At 48.4% G+C, this 20,064-nt stretch overlaps 1 long non-coding RNA gene across 2 annotated transcripts in view; it reads left to right on the top strand.

The window, feature by feature from the left end:
* Nucleotides 1-15,404: 15,404 nt before the first annotated feature.
* Nucleotides 15,405-20,064, top strand: part of LOC118542977 (uncharacterized) — a 126,021-nt gene continuing 121,361 nt past the window's right edge. For both annotated transcript variants that reach the window (XR_004920863.2, XR_004920862.2), the window contains exon 1: nt 15,405-15,591. This is a non-coding gene — a long non-coding RNA (uncharacterized LOC118542977). The remainder of the gene's footprint in view (nt 15,592-20,064) is intronic.

Raw genomic sequence — 20,064 nt, 5'->3', positions numbered from 1 at the left:
TTCCCATTTTACTCCTGGGAAAACTGAGAGTCAGAGATAAGTAAGTGGCCCAATATGACAGAGCTAGGATCTGAACCAGATCTGTCTGTCTCCAGAGCCCACGTTCTTAACCATTTATCCAGCTTCCAGCCACTGGTGTCAAGGAGAGATTCTCAGCAGGCTCGAGGATGGCTGCTCTATTTTATTATCTTGCTCACTTCTTGAAACCACAGTTACCGTAATTGTTTAGAAGTGGCTGCCAGATGTAATTTTTGGTAATGGATCTATGTAAACTTGCATGTTATGAATGTAAATAATTCACACCCTGAATGAGCTTGTTTGCTGGAGTGCCCTCTTTATCAGCACTGAGACCCTGGAAGAATTGTTACACGTGTACCCTGGGAGACAGACTGTAGGATGAGTTTCTTGATGACCTGGTTGTCCTTGGGCTGGACAGGGAAGGTTGCTTTCTCTTTTGGCTGCCGCCTTAGCTTTTTCCAGTTCTTAGCCAAGTTCAGGAGCTCCTCCCCATCAGTCACCCAATCAGCTTGGAGTCAAACTCCTGGCTGTCCAGGCACCTGTTAATCAGGATGACTCAAGCCACGAGCTAAGCCAACAGCCGTCTTGACACGTTAAATGATGCAGACAGCCCAAGAAACAAGTTGGCTCTGCATTGTCCTTCTGACTCATCATCCTCTACGTGACTTGACTCTTCTGTGCCCCTCTCCCACTTCTGGGGTGTTTTTCAGTTTACAAAACACTTTAAAATCCATTATTTCATGTGATCCCCAAGTCACCTCTAGGAACTAGATAATCTTGGCTCCTATGTCTAGATGTGAAACTAAGACCCAGTGGGATTCCATAACTTGCCCCAAATTGCATGGTTACTAATTAGCAGAGCAGTGACTCAAATCCAGACTTTCTGTTGCTAAATGATGTATCTTAGTTTTGACTCAGACTATGGGATTTAAAATTCTCTTTATTCCCTAGTCTGACCTCTGACTTCATAAGCCCCACTTGTTCTATCCCTGATTACATTACATGGGTTGGTAATTTCTGCTTCGGAGCCTAGTCATTATTCCTTAAAGACTATGCAGTGACTCCATTTGTCTTCCAGTTCATTCCTTCATTTTTGTCATTCATTCATAAACATTTATTAAGCACCCACTGTGTACCAGGCACTGTGTTCAGGGGGAACTATAAGGAAGCACAAGAGACCATCCTGACCTCTGCCATATTGGATGCCACTGGCTAGGTTCTTTTTTCTCTTTCCTTCATTGTTTCCTTCTCCTTCATCCATGCCTTAAGAGTTGGTCCAAAACAAATAAACAAACCAACAAAAACCCAAGAAGAGGGCCTGAGCTGAGAAATGCAGATCTAGAGCACTCTGGTGAGGGCCAGCCTGGAGTGCGGCCTATGCAGTCATGGCTCATGCTTTGGGCGTGAAGCTCAGGAGCGAATGAGGCTGCCTGGGGAGAGGACACAGAGCAGAGGTGCCTGCAGGCTGGATCTGCTGCTCAGATGCTTGTGTTGAGCCTACAATGAATTTTAGAAAAAAAGCAAATTAGTCACCAACACTTAAAAATCAGAATCATTTCATAAAAATCTAGATTCCTGGCCTCTCTTTAATGTTGAAACGATCTGCCAATAGTGGGGCCTGCATCAGAGAGCAACAGGTAAGGAGAGTTGAGTTGCTGTGCCCCTTTAGAGAGGTGCATCCTTTTCAGGTCTCATTGTCCCCAGACAATGGGGACATTCTCTCACTTCTGTGACCTGCCTGGCCCCTGAAGACGTCTGAGTGTGTGATCCTGGCAGGGCAATGGGTAGGCAGGATGCCTGGGGGACACTCACATTCATTGGATGATGTACTCCTAGGGAGATTCCTTTTTCTGGTTTTACCTCAAACTCCTCATCTTTGCTCTAGATTCTATTCATCGGATGTGAGTTTGATCTTCCTAAAGTGAAGGAAGGACCTCTTCAGAGGTGGAGAACTTCAGTATGTTGTTCATTGCAGTGGGTGTGGGTGGAGGTTGTTATTCCTTCTTACTGATGGAATGAAGCCTAGACCCTGGTCTCTAGAGCACTGGCAAGTAGTCAATGCCAAACAAAGTTGGAAATTAAAAGACCACCCCCCCTCTGCCCCCAGCCAATCCTGCCTACTAAAGAGAAAGGATAAGGAGGGTTGGGAGTTCACTGTTCAGTTTTAGAGCCCGTGACCACTCAGACCGGGGCTGGGAAGCAATTTGTTTTTTGCTCTCCCATACCACTGGACTGACCTTCCTCCTGTGATGTAATCTTGTTATGCAGCGGTTACACTAGACCACGTAAATTCAGCCTTTGTTCTCCAACAAGACAAACACTGCCTTGCCTGTTGTTTTTGCTTTTATAGAAAAAAAATCATTACAGTATTTTCTACCTTAGACTGAATATGCTTTTATGAGGAAAAAAAAAATTAGGAACCCAAAGCCATATCATACACGTGATCCAATGAAAACAGTATTTTGGGTTCTGAATTGTTTTTGCATCCTGCCTGAATTCTTTGAAAACTCTGAAAATTATATTATTTCCATTTATTTATGTATTTATGTATTTATGTATTTATTTATTTATTTATGCAAAGTGGCTTGTCACAGCGGAGGCTTTCCATAAATAGCAGCCCCAGTTGTAGGGCTTCCAAGGTGCCTTCTAATTTGTTCTTTCGTAAGATACTATCGACTTAGTGACATGAATCTCGTGTGTTGAGCGAAACATGTGGTTGGGAGCTAGGGTTCCGGATTCTAGAAGCTAGTTCTGAGGCCAGTTTGCTGTGTGACCTCAGGCGAGTCCCTTTTCCTCTGGGCTTCGAGTCTTCACTGGTAAAATGAATGGATTGGACCGGATCAGGCTTCCCGAGATGCCTTGTTCCAGTACCACTTTCTGTGATTTTCTTACAACGCCATCTGTCTGTTGTATTGTTAATAGAAGTACATCCCTTTTACAAATACATTTTACATAGTTCCAGTCAGATACCGTAAGCTGCCAAATAATGGGAGCTCACATTGGCTGAGTGCTCTGGGCCAAGCCTGCTTCCTCTGAGGTTACTCATTCAATCCTCATGGTAACTCTGTGAAATAGGGACTGTTATTATTCCCATTGTACAGATGAAGAAACTGAGCCACAGGAAGGCTGGTTGACTTGCCTATGGTTCCGGAGTCAGCGTGTGCCTTAGCTGGGATTTGAACCCAAGCAGGTCGTGCCGTGTTGCCGGTCGGTGTGGAGCAGCTCTCCGTCAGAAGAGCGAGAGTAGTTTGTGTCAGGGGGTGTTAGCGCTCTGAAGGAGAGTTTCTCACGGATGTGGTCGGAAGGAGTAAAAGAGAATCAGAAGGGGACAGTTTGCTCACCAAGTGATTCCATATCCTCTCCTCCTTAACTCGTCCTGTGCACCTGTCATTTCCAATGTCTACCTGACCGAAAAAGTCCTATTCTGTGATTCTCTTGCTCTGTACCTAAATCGTTATCTTGCTCCTTGTCAATGGTTGAATATCACGTTTTGCCCCTAGTTATTTTTCTTAAACTAAATTTTAGAAGAAAGGCACAAAACGGGATTTTTCACGCGAGGCAGCCCCCCTCCATTAGGAACACAAAGGGAGTCTGAGATTAGCTGTAATCAGCCAAGTCCCCATAATGTTGCAATAATGACTTGGAGTATCTTTTAATAGCAGTTACCAAACCCTGGAGGGCCAGCCTGGCTCCCTGGCAATTGTCATTCCCATCACTCAACAGCTCTCTCTTTCATCCTGGGTTTCTGGGAGATGCAGGGCGGTGGCTGGTGACAGCAGGTGGGGGTGGAACGAGGGGGTGGGAGGCAGGCAGGGATGGAGACCGTTGCCTCAGGACCATCTCTGGAGTGAAAGTGGCGCTGAGCGGGGACTGCAAGGCTGACTCATAGCAGGCCCGGGGCCAGAGTCATGAAAAGTTGCTTCAAACATTTGTGCAAAGCACTTCCCTGATGGGCGATAAAGGGCCCCCATAAATGTGACACATTCTCCATTGTCTAAGGGATGTTGAATGTGGCTGGCAGGTGGAATGGGCTGGAACTTCCTGTCAGAAATCCGACTCCCTTGCACTGGCTGAGCCCTCACACCCTGGGTGGTTGTCACAGCATCTGAGGAAGGGGGGTCAGGTGGCGGTGGGGTAATGGGCTGATTTCACAGGACAGGGGCGGCGGGCTGGTTCTTACTCGTGCCTTAATAATCATACCAGGAACGGGTATGGAGCCCATGCTGTGGACGAGGCACTGGGCTAATGCTCAACATGCACGATCACCTCTAATCCTCTCAGTAACTCTCTGGGGTCAGTACTATTATTAGCCCCATGCTACAGATCGGAAAACAGAGCCTTGGAGCAGTGAAGTAACTAGTAGGTGGCGAAGCCGGGATTTGAAGCCAGGCAGTCTGGTGTTAGAGCCAAAGCTTTTAAGCGCTGTGATATGCAAAAGGAAGGGGGTTACTGCCCAGATCCTGGGCAGCTCACAGAATGGAAGGGAGAGGAACGTCGGGCAGGACAGGAACCAGGGCAGATGGCGGGACTGTTTCTTTAGGCCACTGCCATTGAATGACTCAACCCCAACCAGCCTTCAGGAGTGCACGATACATCGGCCGCTGATTTCGGCTCTGTGATTTGGAGGAGCAGCTGGTTACAGAATGTGCTGTGTTTTATTACTCTCTGCTCTGGGCTCAACTGTGGAGGTACAAAGTCTATGGGCTGTGTGACCTTGGAAAAAGTATTTAACCTCTCTGGGCCTTAGTTTCCTTATCTGTAAAATGGGGGCAAAAATGGTACCTATCACAGAGATGTTGTGGGGACTAAAGGAGTAAATATTTGCCAAGCATTTGGAATAGTCCTTGACACTCAGCTAGCAGCATGGAGTGGCTGTCAGTAGAGGAAGGGTGGTGGCTGGTGGGGCCCTGATAACTGTGGGTTCTGGACACTCGCGGGGTCCCATCTCTTCCCCAGGAATGTTGTCAGCTCACACTAAGGGAAGAGACCACTTTGCGTGCATGCTCATCTAGAGAACCTGGTGACTCAAAGTGTGGTCCATGGGCCCGTGGCAGTATCACCCACGAGCTTGTTTGAAATACAGAAACTCAGGCCTCAACCTAGACTGGATCAGTCTCTGCACTTACCCAGACGCCCAGGTGAGTCGTGGACCCGGTCAAGTACGAGAAACACAGTTTTAGAAACTTTAAAAGTAAATAAAAGAAGGGAAAAAACCTAAAATCTTCTTCTCTTTGTTGGAGATGCAGTCCGAAGTATACACTTTTGGTTTCCTAAGCTAGAACCTTCAGATAATAATCATCCACATGTTGGTAGCACTTTACAACCTGACAAAATTTTACCCACTTTTTGCTTGCTCTGCAGCGCCACGCTGTGAGGCACACAGAGCAGCTGAGAACATTATCTCCATTTCACAAATGTGAAAACTGAGGCTTAGAGCCTCAGGTGACTTTCCAGAGTTCTCCTGCTACCAAATGTCAGAGCCAGGAGCTACGCCCAGCTGCTCTGATGTGGCACTTTGGGGCTTGTTGCGGTTAGCACCCCGTTCGTCAATGAGGAGAGCACAGTTGCTGGTTCTTTCTCCTTCTCGATTACCCAGACACGGCCTATCACCCAGTCTCCTGACTCTGTTCCATCAGGATGCTGGGATTCAGCCTCTTGGTGCGATTTCCCTGGTTCCAGCCTCAGCCAAGCCTTTGTGATAATAATGACAATATTAGAGCACACGGAGACTTCCTGTGCTAAGATCTTTCCTTGTGTTATTCAGCTTATCCTATTCTCCCAGCCCCCCTATGAGGTGGCACTGTTATTATCACCATCTTATCACAGAGATGAAACTCAGGCTCCAAGTGAGAAAATATCCAAGATCCAACGATAGCAGGTAACGGGAGCCGAGATTTGACTGTGAGGACTTGGTCACGCCTATTTGCGCGTTAGCTTCTGAGCCAGCCTGGCTGCCAACAGCCGGCTCTCCACGCCTTTGTGGCACGGCCCTGTCCTTCCTCCTGCCTTTCCCAGGCAGCTTTTTCCTGAATACTCTGTTCCAATGAAGCTCCCTTCTTTTTGCATTTCACAGCACTCAAAAATGCATTACATTTTGTTGTGAATTACTCGTTTAATTTTTTGTTGTTGTTATTTTCATAAGAGTGTGAGCCCCGTGGAGGCAGAGGCCACATCTTCTTGGTCACAGCTGTTGTCCCAGCACAGTGACCAGAGTCGGTGCTCAGGTAACTTTTGTTGAATGAACATTGCTCATGGCCTGAGTTCGATTTCTTCACCTAGGCAGTAATCATATAAGGAGAGTATCCATAACTCCTTTTGTATCCCCACCTCCCCAGCACAGAAAATAGTTCTGGAACAGGGTAGATGGTTACCATTTATTGATACGAAGCCATGTGCTCTCCTGAGTTATTCACTCACTCTCTGCGCATTCACTGAGGGCTGACACAGGCGCTGGTGTTTAGTCTTCTGGGTTCTTATCTCCGTCTATGACAAGGTGAGGTGAGGCTCTTATAATCACCTCACTTATCACGGTCAGGATCCTGGTGGAGATTTCCAGCCCTGAAAGGCCAATAGTAAGGAGATGCTCTACCTCAGATGCTATCGTGGACTGAGCTGGCGGTCCCATGAAATCAGTGGCTCGGCTGACCACAGCCTGAGTCCGGGCTCCTATGCCAGGCAGGGGCCCGAGGGAGGCCAGAGCATGCCCCTTCCCAGCCCCTTGGCAGACATCAGTGCCAATGAACTTGGAGGCACGAGCCAACTGAGTGGCTGCCACAGATCAGCTAAGGACATAAGTCAGCCTAGCCTCCCGTGGTTTGCCCAAGAGCTGGTGCCAGACCGGGAGCTGGGCAGATCTTCCTAGGAGGACTGGGAGCTGCCAGAGAGAACAGCTGAGCTTAGGTGAGAGCTTTCTGGATGAGGATGCCCAGGCTTCTGGGCATGTGACTAACCCTTTCATCTTCAGGGCACGGTCTCACAGTCTACCCCTTGGTTCATCTTCTAATTGCTCAGAGGCCATAGCTTATTGGGGAAGACTCTCCCCACTGGGAGCATTTCAGGCGGGCAGGGGCCTTCTGTGCTATTCCATGGAGTGAGAAGATCCTTCTGGTTGAATGCTTGTGAAGCTGCCGGCCTCTGGTCCGTTCCACCTCACGGCCCAATACTGGGAGCCCTAGTCCCACCCACCAACCACCACTCGCCCTTTGAAAGAGTCCTGTTCTTGCCTTCCCCGGAGTAAACCCAGCTGAACTTGCAAGGAGGTGAAAGTGATTATATCACAAAGGTCTCAGAAGAGTGCCTTAAAGCAGTGCAAGGGGCAGAGGCGGGTTGTGACAGTCCTGTGGGTGGGGGGAGGCACTCTCCTAAAGTGGGCTTTGGGAAATGTGCCTCCAGATGCCCCACCTCCTGCCTCTCGGCCTTTTTAGTACCTCCCCCGGCCCTCTCCAAATCCCTCTCTTTCCTCAGACCCTTACCCCTCCTCCCTTCCCCTTCCACGGAAGGTCCCAGCCCCAGTGATCAGAAACTTCCTGCAAATGACAGTTGGCTCAGGCTCAGGCAGGAAGTGGGGATGTGGATGGCAGCGAAGTGGTTTGTGAGGGAAGATGATTTATTGGAAATTAATTTGTTTCTGAGCTTCCTCAGTTCTCTTCTTCCTCTTCATGTTAAGCAGGTAGTTTGGCCCTTTTGGGCTTCTTGCTTCTGGGCTTCCTGTCGACAGAAGCAGCCTGCAGCCCACAGCTCATCTGCATCCAGGGAAGAGACCCCATTTGCTCGGTGACCTTGGTGGAGGAGAAAAGGGAGGCCATGAGCGATTCTCCTGGGGCCGGACAGGGAAGAGAGGTCTGCAGCAGGGGCAGACTGGCGGGGGGGGGGGGGGGTTGGGGCAGGAGACTCATCTCCTGGGCATGAGTGGTGCCCTGCGCTCTGTGTGGACATCCTTCAGGCCGTGCGGACTGGGACGCTCCCTAAAGAGATAAGGAGACCTCGTGGGGGATGGCAACCTGGTGCGCCCAGAAGGGCCGGAGCCCTGGGACGGCAGACCTGGGTGGCCGCGGAGTTCTGTGCCCCACACAGAGTGCTGAGAGCAAGCACGGCTGCCGTGCTTCAAGGGCTCAGTGCAGGGGTGGACCTTGTAGACATCCGCAGAGGTTACAGACCCTTTCTCTGGTCCCAGAGCATCACAGCATTGTACTGTTTTTATTACCTTGGGGGAAGAGGGGAGAGGGGGGGCTCTCATATGCTATTCCTCCCTCTCCAGTCTGACAGATTGAGGGCTCAGAGGAGGAAATAAACTGATTTTAAAAACATAAAAAAGGTGATATTTCTTTTCAACTTGCATCCGAGGCCTGCAATTTGTACTTGCCTTCTTGATTCCAGGATGCAGATACATCCTTTCCTGCGACAGTATTTCCGTTACAACTTGCACAATCCTCTACTTCTTTGACATTTCCATTTATTCATTCAGTCCATAAATATATATATATTTTAAAGATTTTATTTATTTATTTGAGAGAGAAAATGAGACAGAGAGAGAGAGAGAGCATGAGAGGGGGGAGGGTCAGAGGGAGAAGCAGACTCCCTGCTGAGCAGGGAGCCCGATGCGGAACTCGATCCCGGGACTCCAGGATCATGCCCTGAGCCGAAGGCAGTCGCTTAACCAACTGAGCCACCCAGGCGCCCCCATTCAGTCCATAAATATTAATGGAGGGTCTACTATTTGTTAGGTACTGAGTTAAGTGTGGAGGATACAGTGATGTGCAAAGCTGGTCTTGACTCCTCATGGACCTTACCATCTCACAGTGGAGAATATATATATATATATATATATATATATATATATATATATATTATATTATATTATATTTGTTAGACACTTCTACAAGTATATATACACACACACACACACACACATTATACACCCGGATGATGATGGAAAGGAAAGGACATGCTGCTCCAAGCGTGAATAGTAAAGGATCTGATACAGTCTGGAGTGGGCTGGAAGGGGAGGCAGGGGTCAGGAAAAACAGGAAGTGATGTTTAAGCTGAGTTTCAAGACCAGATGAGGGGTGTGTGTGTGTGTGTGTGTGTGTGTGAATGCATGTGCCAGTGTGAGCATGCATGCATGTGTATGTGTTGGCACATGTGGACATGTAGTTGCATGGATGGGGGTATTTCAAGGAAAGGGAAGAGCCTTCTAGGAGGCCCTAACATGGGGGAAGGAGCCCAGTGCCTTTAAGGAACTAAAGTCGGTGTGGCTTCCAGGTAGGGCCTGGAAGGGAGTGAGGAGCAAGGTTACCTAAGGCCTCAGGGATCAGATTGGGCAATTTGGCCTTCGTTTTAGGAGTAAGGGGAGGCCACTGAAGGTTTTCAAGCCTGGAGGCAGTAGGATCTGATTTACATTGTAAAAAGATGATTTGGCCTGTTGTGTTCAGCAGGGATGATGAGAAGGGAAGAGCGGAGGCAGAGAGACCAGGAATTTACAAGGAGGTAGATCTAGCTGTCATTATGGTGGAAGGAAGGGGTTTAAAACGTTAGTGAGTGAAAAACAAAACAAAAACAAGTTATAGAAACGTATGATTCTATTTGTAATTTTATTTTAATTTTTTAAAAAGATTTTATTTATTTATTTGAGAGACAGAGAGCAGCGAGTGAGAGAGAGCAGAGAGAGAGAGAGAGAGAGAGAGAGAGAAAACGAGTGGGGGGAGGGGCAAAGGGAGAAACAGACTCCCCCGGGGCAGGGAGCATGAGGCAGGACTCGATCCCAGGCCCCTGGGATAATGACCTGAACTGAAGGCAGATGCTTAAGGGACTGAGCCACCCAGGCGCCCTTTATTTGTAATTTTAAAATGAATATGCGTATACCCTGCCTGTGTCATTCATACAGTAGAAGTTTGTGCGGGCAAAGCTGGTTTCCAGCCCCGTGCTGTTGGTGACTCTTCCTTACAGAAAGGAAAGCTTCCTGGCCTTGGGACCCACCAGCTTGGGCTACTGCCCCGAAGTACTGACTTTGGGCATGTCCCTTAGCGTCTCTGCGCCTCAGTTTTCTCAGCTGTACAAGGAAGGTGTTGGGCCAGCTGAGCTCTAGAAATGAATTCCTTCGACTTCTGGGTTCTTGGAAGTCCGGGCAGCAGGAGAGGGCCGAGAGGCGGGGTGGCCGCGTGCGTTATGCAGGCAAGTCGCGGAACCCTCGCTCTGTTGCAGCACTGCGGGGTTAGGGCGATATTCTAGAGGAGGGGCGGCAAGAGTGGGGAGAGTGACAGCATCTCACAGGGCAGCCTGCTTGGAGGGGTGGGCAGCTGTCTCGGCTGTGGTTTGCCTCCTGCCTGGATCAAAATCGCCCCCTCTCCTGGCCTGTTCCAGGAAGCTCCTTCCTGGTAAATCTGAAATCCACTTACCCAGGACTGGTGCTGGATCTGCATCGAGCTATTTCCTTCCCGCATCCCACAAACCCTGACGAAGTAATTATACTGGCCGAAATGAACAAAGGCGACCAGAAAAAGGGAGGACTCCAGGCCTAGGCAATTTTAAAAGGGAGAGTCTCTGAGGCACCCCTACCCCTTCCATCACCTGATCGGGGTGAGGATGCATGTTGCACCGGGCCCAGGCTGCAGGGCAGCCGTGGAGCAGGCCTGCTGAGTGGCACAATAGCTCTTTAAACTTCTGCTTGAACAGGGCCTCCATCCTGTCTGCTCACATTCCACCGTCCACAGCAAGCCATGCGACCAAGCCTAACATTCACAGGGCAGGGAAGTACACCCTTCCCGTGGGAGGGCACTGAAAGTCACAGGGCAAGGATGAAGATGTTGAATCTTCTTGCCGGAGATCCTGGGGAACAACAGTACAATCCACCACATGCTAGATGATACTGCGGCCCCTTTTGCTCCTGCTGTGGCCTTTCTAGTCTTCTAGAACACGTCGAAGCTTTAGTATTCCTGGTTTTCTCCTAGAATGCAACTTTGGAACACTGATTTTTAATGGAACTTAATGAAAAAGGCCCCACTTGTTGGCAGTTGGCAGCACAATTCTAGAACGCGTTTTTGCATAGACAGTGATGAGCAATTGGATTAAGGAGTGGTTGCTGTGATTCAGCTTGGTTCTCTAAGAATCACACCAGATATGTCTCAGCTGTTTTCAGAGGTGTTCTGAGAGTGGTGGCGCTGGGCAATGACATTCACAGTGAGCTGGGTTTCAGCAGAACTTTGGTCGCGTCTTTTTTGGAGGAGATGAGATATGTGACAAGGATGGTTCCTTTTTTTTTGCTGGGTGAGCCACTGTACCTGGCAAGGAAGAATAAAGAAGCCGCTGGTTTGCCTCAGAGCTTTGCACCCCTCACTGAGCAATGTTTGGGTTGAACAATCGCTCATCATATCTGTCCCTGATATTAACCTGGGAAGGGTAATGAACACATGGTGTGATGGAATTGGGATCCCCAAATCATCACAGGTGAGAATCTTGGGTAAAACTCACAGGATGAAATTGAACAGAGTAAATACTAGGTACAGCATTGAGATTTCAAGAATCAATTACATAAATAGAATATTAGGAAGGTGAGACCTGATAATTGTCCTTTTGCTAAAAGATTATAAATCCTGGAAGTTTGGTTGAGAGTAAGTTTTTTTTTTTTTTTTTAAAGATTTTATTTATTTATTTGACAGAGAGAGACACTGCTAGAGAGGGAACATAAGCAGGGGGAGTGGGAGAGGGAGAAGCAGGCTTCCCGAGGAGCAGGGAGCCCGATGAGGGGCTCGATCCCAGGACCCTGGGATCATGAACTGAGCAGAAGGCAGACACACTTAACCTACTGAGCCACCCAGGTGCCCCAAGAATAAGTTTTCTATGAGTTCCTTTAAAATGACTGCTAAAAATCTGGCATGCCTAATAATTTGAGCTTTTATTTATAGAAGTTTAGTGAAGTCTGATTTCAAGTCTATGGACTTGGATGGGGCAGCACAATTACAGAGGGAGAGAGGGAAGGGGGAGAAGGTGAGAAAAACAGAGAGAGAAAGAGAGAGATGAGAGTGAGAAACTTAAATTGTGTAGCTTTGCTGGCCTGCCACTCACTGAGTTTGTGTGCCTCTGTTGAGTAAGAGCTGGGATGGGTTCCGTTTTCTTTTCTAGTTTCATTGCCTTTGTGTGCTTCCCTGTGTTAAGTCTGACTCTGCTCTCTATAGGTACCTTGTACAATACCACACGTTCAAGTGCAAGTGGCTTCGGTGCCAGCAAGTGATTTGTGATCAAAGAGCGATGATCTGTTCTAGCATTGGCGGAAAACTGTAGGTGTTGGATTTCTTGAGAGGTGATAATGCTGTTCTCCAAAGTGAGACCTCTTTTCAAGGGTAATTTAGGTGGCACTCAGGTTTTGCTCACTTTCTACATGAGCTATGATTCCACTCTATAGTGTCGGAATGGATGGATGTGATGGCTTTGCTCTAATTTGAGAGGGCTGTTGACAAGTCAGAGCTCACAAGGAGGAGGGTGAAATGTCATTGGAACAGTTGAGGGAACTGGAATGTTTTGCTTCTAGAATAGAAGCTTCAGAGGATTATGAAAACCGTCTTTGAGTATCTGAAGGGCTGTAACATGCCTGGATATGCTCCTTCTGCATCCTTGCAGGAATAGAATCAGAGATAGCCTATGGCAGGTATACATGACCTGATGTAGGGACGATTTTTCTAACAGGTTAGCACAAAAAGTGGAGTAGGTCACCCTCACAAGGTAGTGAGCTCCCTGTCCCTTGAGGGAACCTAGCAGGAACTGAATAACCCAACGGAGAATGTGTCTGAGATGTTTACAGGAGGTCTTCATTTTGTCAGCAAGCTTCCATTCCCCCTTCTTTTGGCTATTGTACCTGAGTTTCCTCTAAGAACTCCTGATAAAAAGTCCACTCCTAATCCATGTGTTTTGAGTGAAATGATGTTGACTCCATCGTTAGCCTCAGGGATGAGCCTGTGGGATTCAGGTCTGGCATCTCAGCCTTCTGGCTGCTGTGATTGGCTAGGGTGGGCACGTGACCTACTTCTGGCCAAAGAGAACTTTGAGCAAGAAGCATGGCTCTCTTTTCTATTGGGTGTGAAGCAGGGGAAATAGGAGCCAGGAAAGGGTAGCCCTCTTGATACCATGACGAGCTTGGGAACGGAGAAATCAGGAAGGGCAGTAGAGCCAAGGGCTGGAGAGGGACCGGGTTCTGAGCGCCGTGACTCCTTGCCTGAAGTTAGCAGTCCCGCAGGACCTATCAGTTAGGGGAGCCAATACATCCCACTCTGTGGGTAGACAGTTTGAGTAGGGTTTTCCGTAGCTCACGATCAAAGAGCCCTTCACAGCTATGCTATGTGCCGTGAGGTCATGGTCTATGATTCTCCACGTGCTGAGTGACAATGTTGTTCGCCCATCTATCTCTCAGACATATCAGTGGAGGAGCTAAACGCCGTCACGAGCCTCATGAGCAACAAATACATCGCAAGTGGTAGAAAACCCCTGAGCACAGAGCTGGAGCCAATTTCTCTTAAATGCTTCTGGATGCATTTCCTCTTATGTTAGTGGTGGAAACAGTAGTGAAAACAGAAAAGGAGAGCATTCAATTTTAATGTCCTTGGGTGTTGCCAAAGCCGCTTCAAATGCTTAGTTCATAGTTACTAACTAAACCAGAGCTGGGCCACGTATTAGTCCCTGGGTGCTGAGGGTGGCAGAAGCAGTGACCGTAACGTGCGTGGTGGGAATTGCAGGGACGTAATGAGCTCGGATATGACAAGAGCAGGGGGCGCGAAGATTGTGGAGTCATCTAAACACAGCGCTGAGAAAGATACCTGCCCCGACTCCAGGCCTATAGGACTTGATAGTGTGGTTTCAGCACAGTTGGGGACCTTGGGGTACCCCTAGTGACTTTTCATTCCAAGCTCCCTTCTTTCTCCCTCCTCATTGAAAAGAAAGACCAATTCAGAGTGGTTGTGCATTCATTCAATAAATAATATGGATACTGGCCGAGACTTCCAGGTGCTGGGAAAACTGCAAAGAACAAGCTAAGTCCCTGTCCTCATGGAGTGTACATTCTGTGGGGAAAGACCTGTATTTAAGCAAATAATATGCAACATCCCTCCAGTTAGTGTATTAGTATCCTGTTGTTTCTGTACCAAATTACCATATTATTTCGTGGCTTAAGAAAACACACATTTATTATCTTATAGTTCCGGAGGTCAGAAATCTGATTTGGGTGTTACTGGGTTAAAATCAAAGTATTGGCAGAAGTGTGTTCCGCAGGAAGCTCTAGGGGAGAACCTGTTTCCTCACCGTTTCCAGGTTCTAGAGGCTGCTCGCACTCCTTGGCTCATTCCTTCCAAGTTTCGCTCAGACCTCTGCTTCTGCCCTCATGCCTCCTTCTCTGACTCCGAGCCTCCAGCCTCCCTCTTATGAGGATCCTTGTGATCACACTGGGCCCACTTGGATACTCTGGGATCATCTCCCCATTTCAAGGTTCTCCATCACACCTGCCAAGTCCCTTTCGCCCCATAAGGTGACATATTCAGAGGCTCCAGGCTTTAGGATGTGTCCTTTCGGGGGCCACTCTTCAGCCTACCACAGGTTGTTGGAGGCTTTCTGAAGAAAATTAAAGCAAGGTAAAGGAAGAGAGAACGGGGTGGGTAGGAGAAGGCTTTCTAGGGCGGTAACATCTGTGCGGAAACATGAAGAAATGCAGGTGTGAGCCGTGGACAAGCCGAGAGGAAAGGCTTCCTGCCAGAGGGACGGGTGAGGGCCAAGCCTCTGAGGCAGGGACGAGCGGGGCTGCCTGAAGGGCAGAAAGAAGGGCTGAGTGCTGCAGCCCAGGAAACAGGAGAGGGGCAACAAGGAGGTGGACGAGGCAGGCTGGCCCTGGTTGGTGGGCGAGTTGTTCCCGCTGAGTTTAGATTTTATTCCAGATGTGATGAGAAAAGGTTGGAAGTCTCTGGTCAAGGAAATGACACACACGATCTGACTTACTGCTGGAGGAGACCCTTCTGGCTGTGGTGTGAACAGGCCGCAGGGGCCAGGGCAGGGGTGGAGGCAGAGAGAGGAGTTGAGGCTCCTGCGCTTGTCCTGGGGAGGGCCGATGGCGCGGCCTCTGGGGTTGGGTGGGGGCACTGAAAGGGGTCAGATTTGGGCTACCTCTTGCTGCGAGAGCCAGCAGGACTTGCCCATAGATTGCTTGTGGAGTGTGAGGGAAAGAGATGTGTCAGGGATGACAGATTTTTGGCTTGAGAACCTGGGTGAGTGGGGCGCCATTTGGGCTGCAGAAAGCACGGCGGGGAGAAGCAATTTTTTAAAGAAAAAATTTGGGAGTCGGGGCAGGAAATCAAGAATTCTGCTTTGGACATTTTAAGTTTGAAATGCCTAAAAGGCATCAAGAGGCGGTGTGGAGTGAGAAGTTAGATAATCCAAATTTGCAATTGGGAGGAAATGCTGGAGCAGGAGACCAAGTTTGGGAGTGAACACATGGCTGGTATTTCAAGCCACAGGCCCCGGGTGAGACCATCCAGGGAGTGAGGAGAGAAGCTGGAGAGAAGAGGAAGCAGAGCTGAACCCCGGGGATCTTTCAACAGTGAGGTCAGAAGGGTGCAGCGGTAATTGAAATAGAGAAGTGGGTACAGAGTTGATAGAACACCCAGGGGAGGGTGGGGGCCCAGACGCCTGGTGATAATAAAAGGAGGGGTAGTTAAGTGTGCCAAATCCTGCCGGAGGTTCAAGGAACAATTGCTAGTGGACGCTAAGGATTCGCGACCCATGGGGTTGGTGACATGGAGCTGTCTAGACCCCTCTGGGGGAGATGTTTCTGCAGAAGGGAGAGTAGGAAGCCTGGATGAAGGGGGACAAAGATGATGCATGAGGAGGGGTTGAAGGTGGAGGGAGAGACAACTTTTCCAGGAGGTTTGCTCTGGGGGAGACAGGAAGGACGGTGGTCGCTGGCAGGGGATGAGGGTGCCAAGATGGGAGATATTGCAATGAGGCTGCAGGCCTAGGGACTGGTCCAGCGAAGAAGGGAAGGCTGATTCCATAGGAGCACACAGGGAAAGAGTTGTCAGCAAAGTCCCTGAACAGGAGAGGAGCAACGGGGTCCCCTGCAATGGCCTTAGCTGGGTGATCAGTGGGGATGGGAGATTTGTGGCCTGAAGGTTAAAGACTAGTCAGCTTTGTCCGTGTCTTCTTTTCTAGTCACAGCCAGCTGCTTGGGGTGGCAGGAAGTTGGGTTGATTCGGGGCTGGGGTTTTGCCAGGAGGCTATGCAGGGGGCTAAGGGTGTCTGCAAGGGAGTGACAGCAGTGATGAGAGAGGGCAGGGGGGAAGTGAGGAGCCTGAGGTTTGGAGCCAGGTGTGATCCCCCCCCCCCATATGAATGCAGCTCAGAGTTGTGCAAACTTCTCGAGGAGTCTCTGAACCTCTGCCTTTCTTCTGGCCCTGCTCCCTTCCTCTCTAACGGCCCATACCCCCAGCCCGAGGGGGGTTGTGTTTCTCAGTGATAGGAAACACCTGGTGCCTGTTAAAAAGACAGACCTCTGGGTCCTATCCATGACTTACGTAGTTCAAATCTTTGGGGACAGACCCAGTGTTTACATCTGAAGCAAAGGCCCCAGAGCTCCCAGTTTCCCCGGGGTTGAGAACCAATGCCTTGGGAGCTTCACCTTGCATTTAAAAGTAACCTTCACTTAATTCTTGGCTCGAGGTCATACTAACAACTTGATCTGGAGAAACTGCCCGGAAATATTTATTTATGTATGTATGTGTGTATGTATGTATATATTTATTTATTTTTACCACTCTTCCTTCTAATTAGCACTGCACTTTCTTCTTCTTTTTAAATTTCCCATCCCTCTTGAAAAGCTATCACTGAGCACTACACTTTCAGTGGAAATTTCTGAAAGATGCTAATATTTGGGATCTGGAGGTTCCTGGGGTGTGGTGTGTTTGGCTAAGAAAGCAGAGCTTTGTGGACTCATGGAGAAACTCAAAGGACATTTTCTTTTCTCCTTGAAAGTTTATTTCCCAACAGGAAAGCCATCTGTTTTTCCAGTACCACCCTCGGTTCCACAATGTAGGAAAGCTTGTTTGCCCCTTCCTCTTGGCTATGAACTCATGCCATTTGGCTTCACAGAGGTATCCATTATACTCAGAAAGTTATTTCACATAAGATGTAAAATGTTAAAATAAGGGCCAGCAGGGAACATGTTCAAGTAGATTTGTTCCTCTTGTCAAGGGGTCAATATCAGTTGCTGCGAGAATCACATCTTTGCTCCATTGGTGGCCAAGCTACCCTGGTCTGCTTTCAATTTCTTTTTTTAGACCAGCCTCTTTGCATATGCCCCAGGACCTTTGCAGATGCCATTTCCTCTGTCTCTAAGTCTCCTCCCTCAATTCACAGGGCTGGTTCCTTTTCATTCTTTAAACCTTTATTTAAATATCACCTCCTCAGAGAGGCCTCTCTGACTACCACATCTACTAGAGGTCTTTGGATCACTGCCACCTCCTCCATTTCTTATCTCAGCTCCATATTTGTTTCCTTTATTGCTCTTGTTACAGTTTGTAATTATTATTTCTTTACTTAATCATCATCTATATCCTCCAGAAGATTGCAGTCAGTAAGAAAGCAGGACCTAGTCTGCTTTGTCCCTCATTTTGTCCCCAGGGCCTGGCACATCATAAGTCTTCAGTTTATTGATTGATAAATTTAAATATGCCCAGTATAGGGAGTGGTGTGATTAAAATACATTCAGGTTCATATTCTTTCTGTACCCGTTAGGATTAGGTTCAGCAGAAAGTGACAGAAAACTAAAAATAACAGAGGCTTGAACAAGGTGGGACTTTCCTTCTCTGGTATGATGGTTCCATGGCAATCTGGGTCTTGAATTCCTTCAAGCATTTAGCTGCTAGGCTATGGGGATGGCCCTTGGACTCAAGGTCCAAGACGACAGCTGCAGCTCTAGCTATCACATCCACATTTGAGGCAGAAGTTTAGAAGAAGAGGTGACACATAAAGAAACATAAAGGACCCAGGCCAGCCACCTTTCAAGAAAGTTTCCCAGAAGCTGTCATCACATTTCTCCTTTACTTTCACTGGCTGGTACTTAGTCACATGACCATACCTATCTGCAAGGGATCCTGGGAAATGTAGTCCTTCTGAGGGGGCACATTTCTACTCTAAATAAAATTGGAGGTTTTGTTAATAAGGATGATAAACAATATAGATACCTGGGTAGACAACTCTCAGTCGCTGACCTATGTCTCCTGCTCACAAACCTTCTATGGCTCCCTAGTACTTATGTCAGGTGTTCTTAGCCAGTGTTGTATATCAGAAACATTTTGGAAACCTTTCCAAAAAATAGACGCTTGGGTTTCACCTTCTGAGATTCGGTAGATCTGGGGAGGGTTTTGTTTTTGGAGCTTAAGAGGGTTCATCATATTTTTTCTCAACTTCATTGCAAGCCTGAATTCTGGGCCATTTGAGGAAACACAAGAATCAGTCAAACGAGGATCAAAAACTTGCCTTTCTTCTTGATGAGGCTGTTTGGAGAGTGTAGCTTTTAGCTGTACTGACCAATGGGCTTTTTAGTACTTCCACCGCTGGATTAGGCAGAATTATCTGGCTGAGAGTGGAGTAGGACCACCATGTGCTTCTTTGTGGAGAGGACCTTTGCCTCTGATGCCATGGTGGGAGCACGCAGGTGCACAGGCACTGAGCCACCCACACCCATTTCCCCTCCCAGACCCACTGATCAGATGAATTGTGCCTATTTCCCATCCCCTTCCAGAGAGGCCTGAATAAGGACTGACGCAAGAGACCAGGAGGATTGCTGTGGCAAAGCTGAGGAGTGAGGAACAATAGAAAAACCCCTAAGCTGCATCATAAAGCTCGAATTCCCTGGCAAAGCATCTGAGCACTTATGATCTGCCTAGGTCCCATGTTTCCAGCTTTCTCTTTTCTTTCTTCATGTTCCCTCTGCTCCAGCATTTTCTTACCCCAGTGCCTTTGTTCAAGCTACCTTCCTGCCTGGAGGGCCCTTCCTTTTTACCTCTGCATGTTGGACTCCAACCTCCTTCAGAGTCCAGAGCGAACGCCATATTCTCCAGGAGGTCCCCATCAACCCCATCACACCAAAGCTATCCCTCTTTGCCCTGTATTCCCATGGCATCTTGCTCTGCCCTGTATATCATTGTCTTGTTATTTACACATGCATCTGTGACAGACACTGCTAATTGCCTAGCGGGGAAATGATAAGAGGGGGCTCATATGAAAGAAGTTAGGACAGCTGGAGAGCTGGGAGGTGGGGAAGGTGAACGAAGGACTGCCTTTGGCGCAGCCTGGTGGCTTCCCCCTTCAGACCAGACATGTGCTCTCTGGTCAGCATCAACCTCACAGCTCCCTGCGTTGTTCATACTGGGTCCTCACATAATTGCATTACCTGCCTGGCCCTTGTAGGTGCCTGGCCCTGTGATCTGTGTTCTCCAGCCTCCCTGGGGCCTGGCTGAGCCCACCTTGCCTGCAGTACCTCCAGAGAGAGAGAGATGCTCTCCTCTAGGTAAGCCCATGGGCTTGCAAACACCACCATCAATCTTCCTGTAACTTGCACCCAGGGGCCCCAGTCCCATCTCTTGGGGTCACACAGAATACACTGCCTGACTCTTTCATATGACAGTTCTTCTGACATCCAAAGTCAGACATGTCACCATTGTTTCAATGTCCTCTCAATGATAAGCACTCACTATCGATTATTTTATGAATGATGTTAATAAAGTTATGACTGATTGTTAAATGCTAGCTATGAGCATCTAACAGATGATGTGGGCCTGGGTCAGCTAAGGGAAATCAGAGTGTCAGAATTTTATGGGCATTTTAGAAATCATTAGCCCAGGGGTGACAGACAGCTTCATGTGTTCATTGATAAATGGAGAGCGGCTGCTTGGAGCATGGCGCTGGTTCTCCGGCACATCTGGGCTCGCTGGGAAAGGATTCTAGGCTGGATTAGTAATGGCTGCCAGGAAGAAGAAGAAGGGGATGGTGGAGGGATGTCAGTCATTTGTCATCTCT

Source organism: Halichoerus grypus, chromosome 2 (genome assembly GCF_964656455.1).
Source record: "Halichoerus grypus chromosome 2, mHalGry1.hap1.1, whole genome shotgun sequence".
NCBI classification, from domain to species: domain Eukaryota; kingdom Metazoa; phylum Chordata; class Mammalia; order Carnivora; family Phocidae; genus Halichoerus; species Halichoerus grypus.
This window is presented reverse-complemented; position numbering and strand designations above follow the sequence as displayed.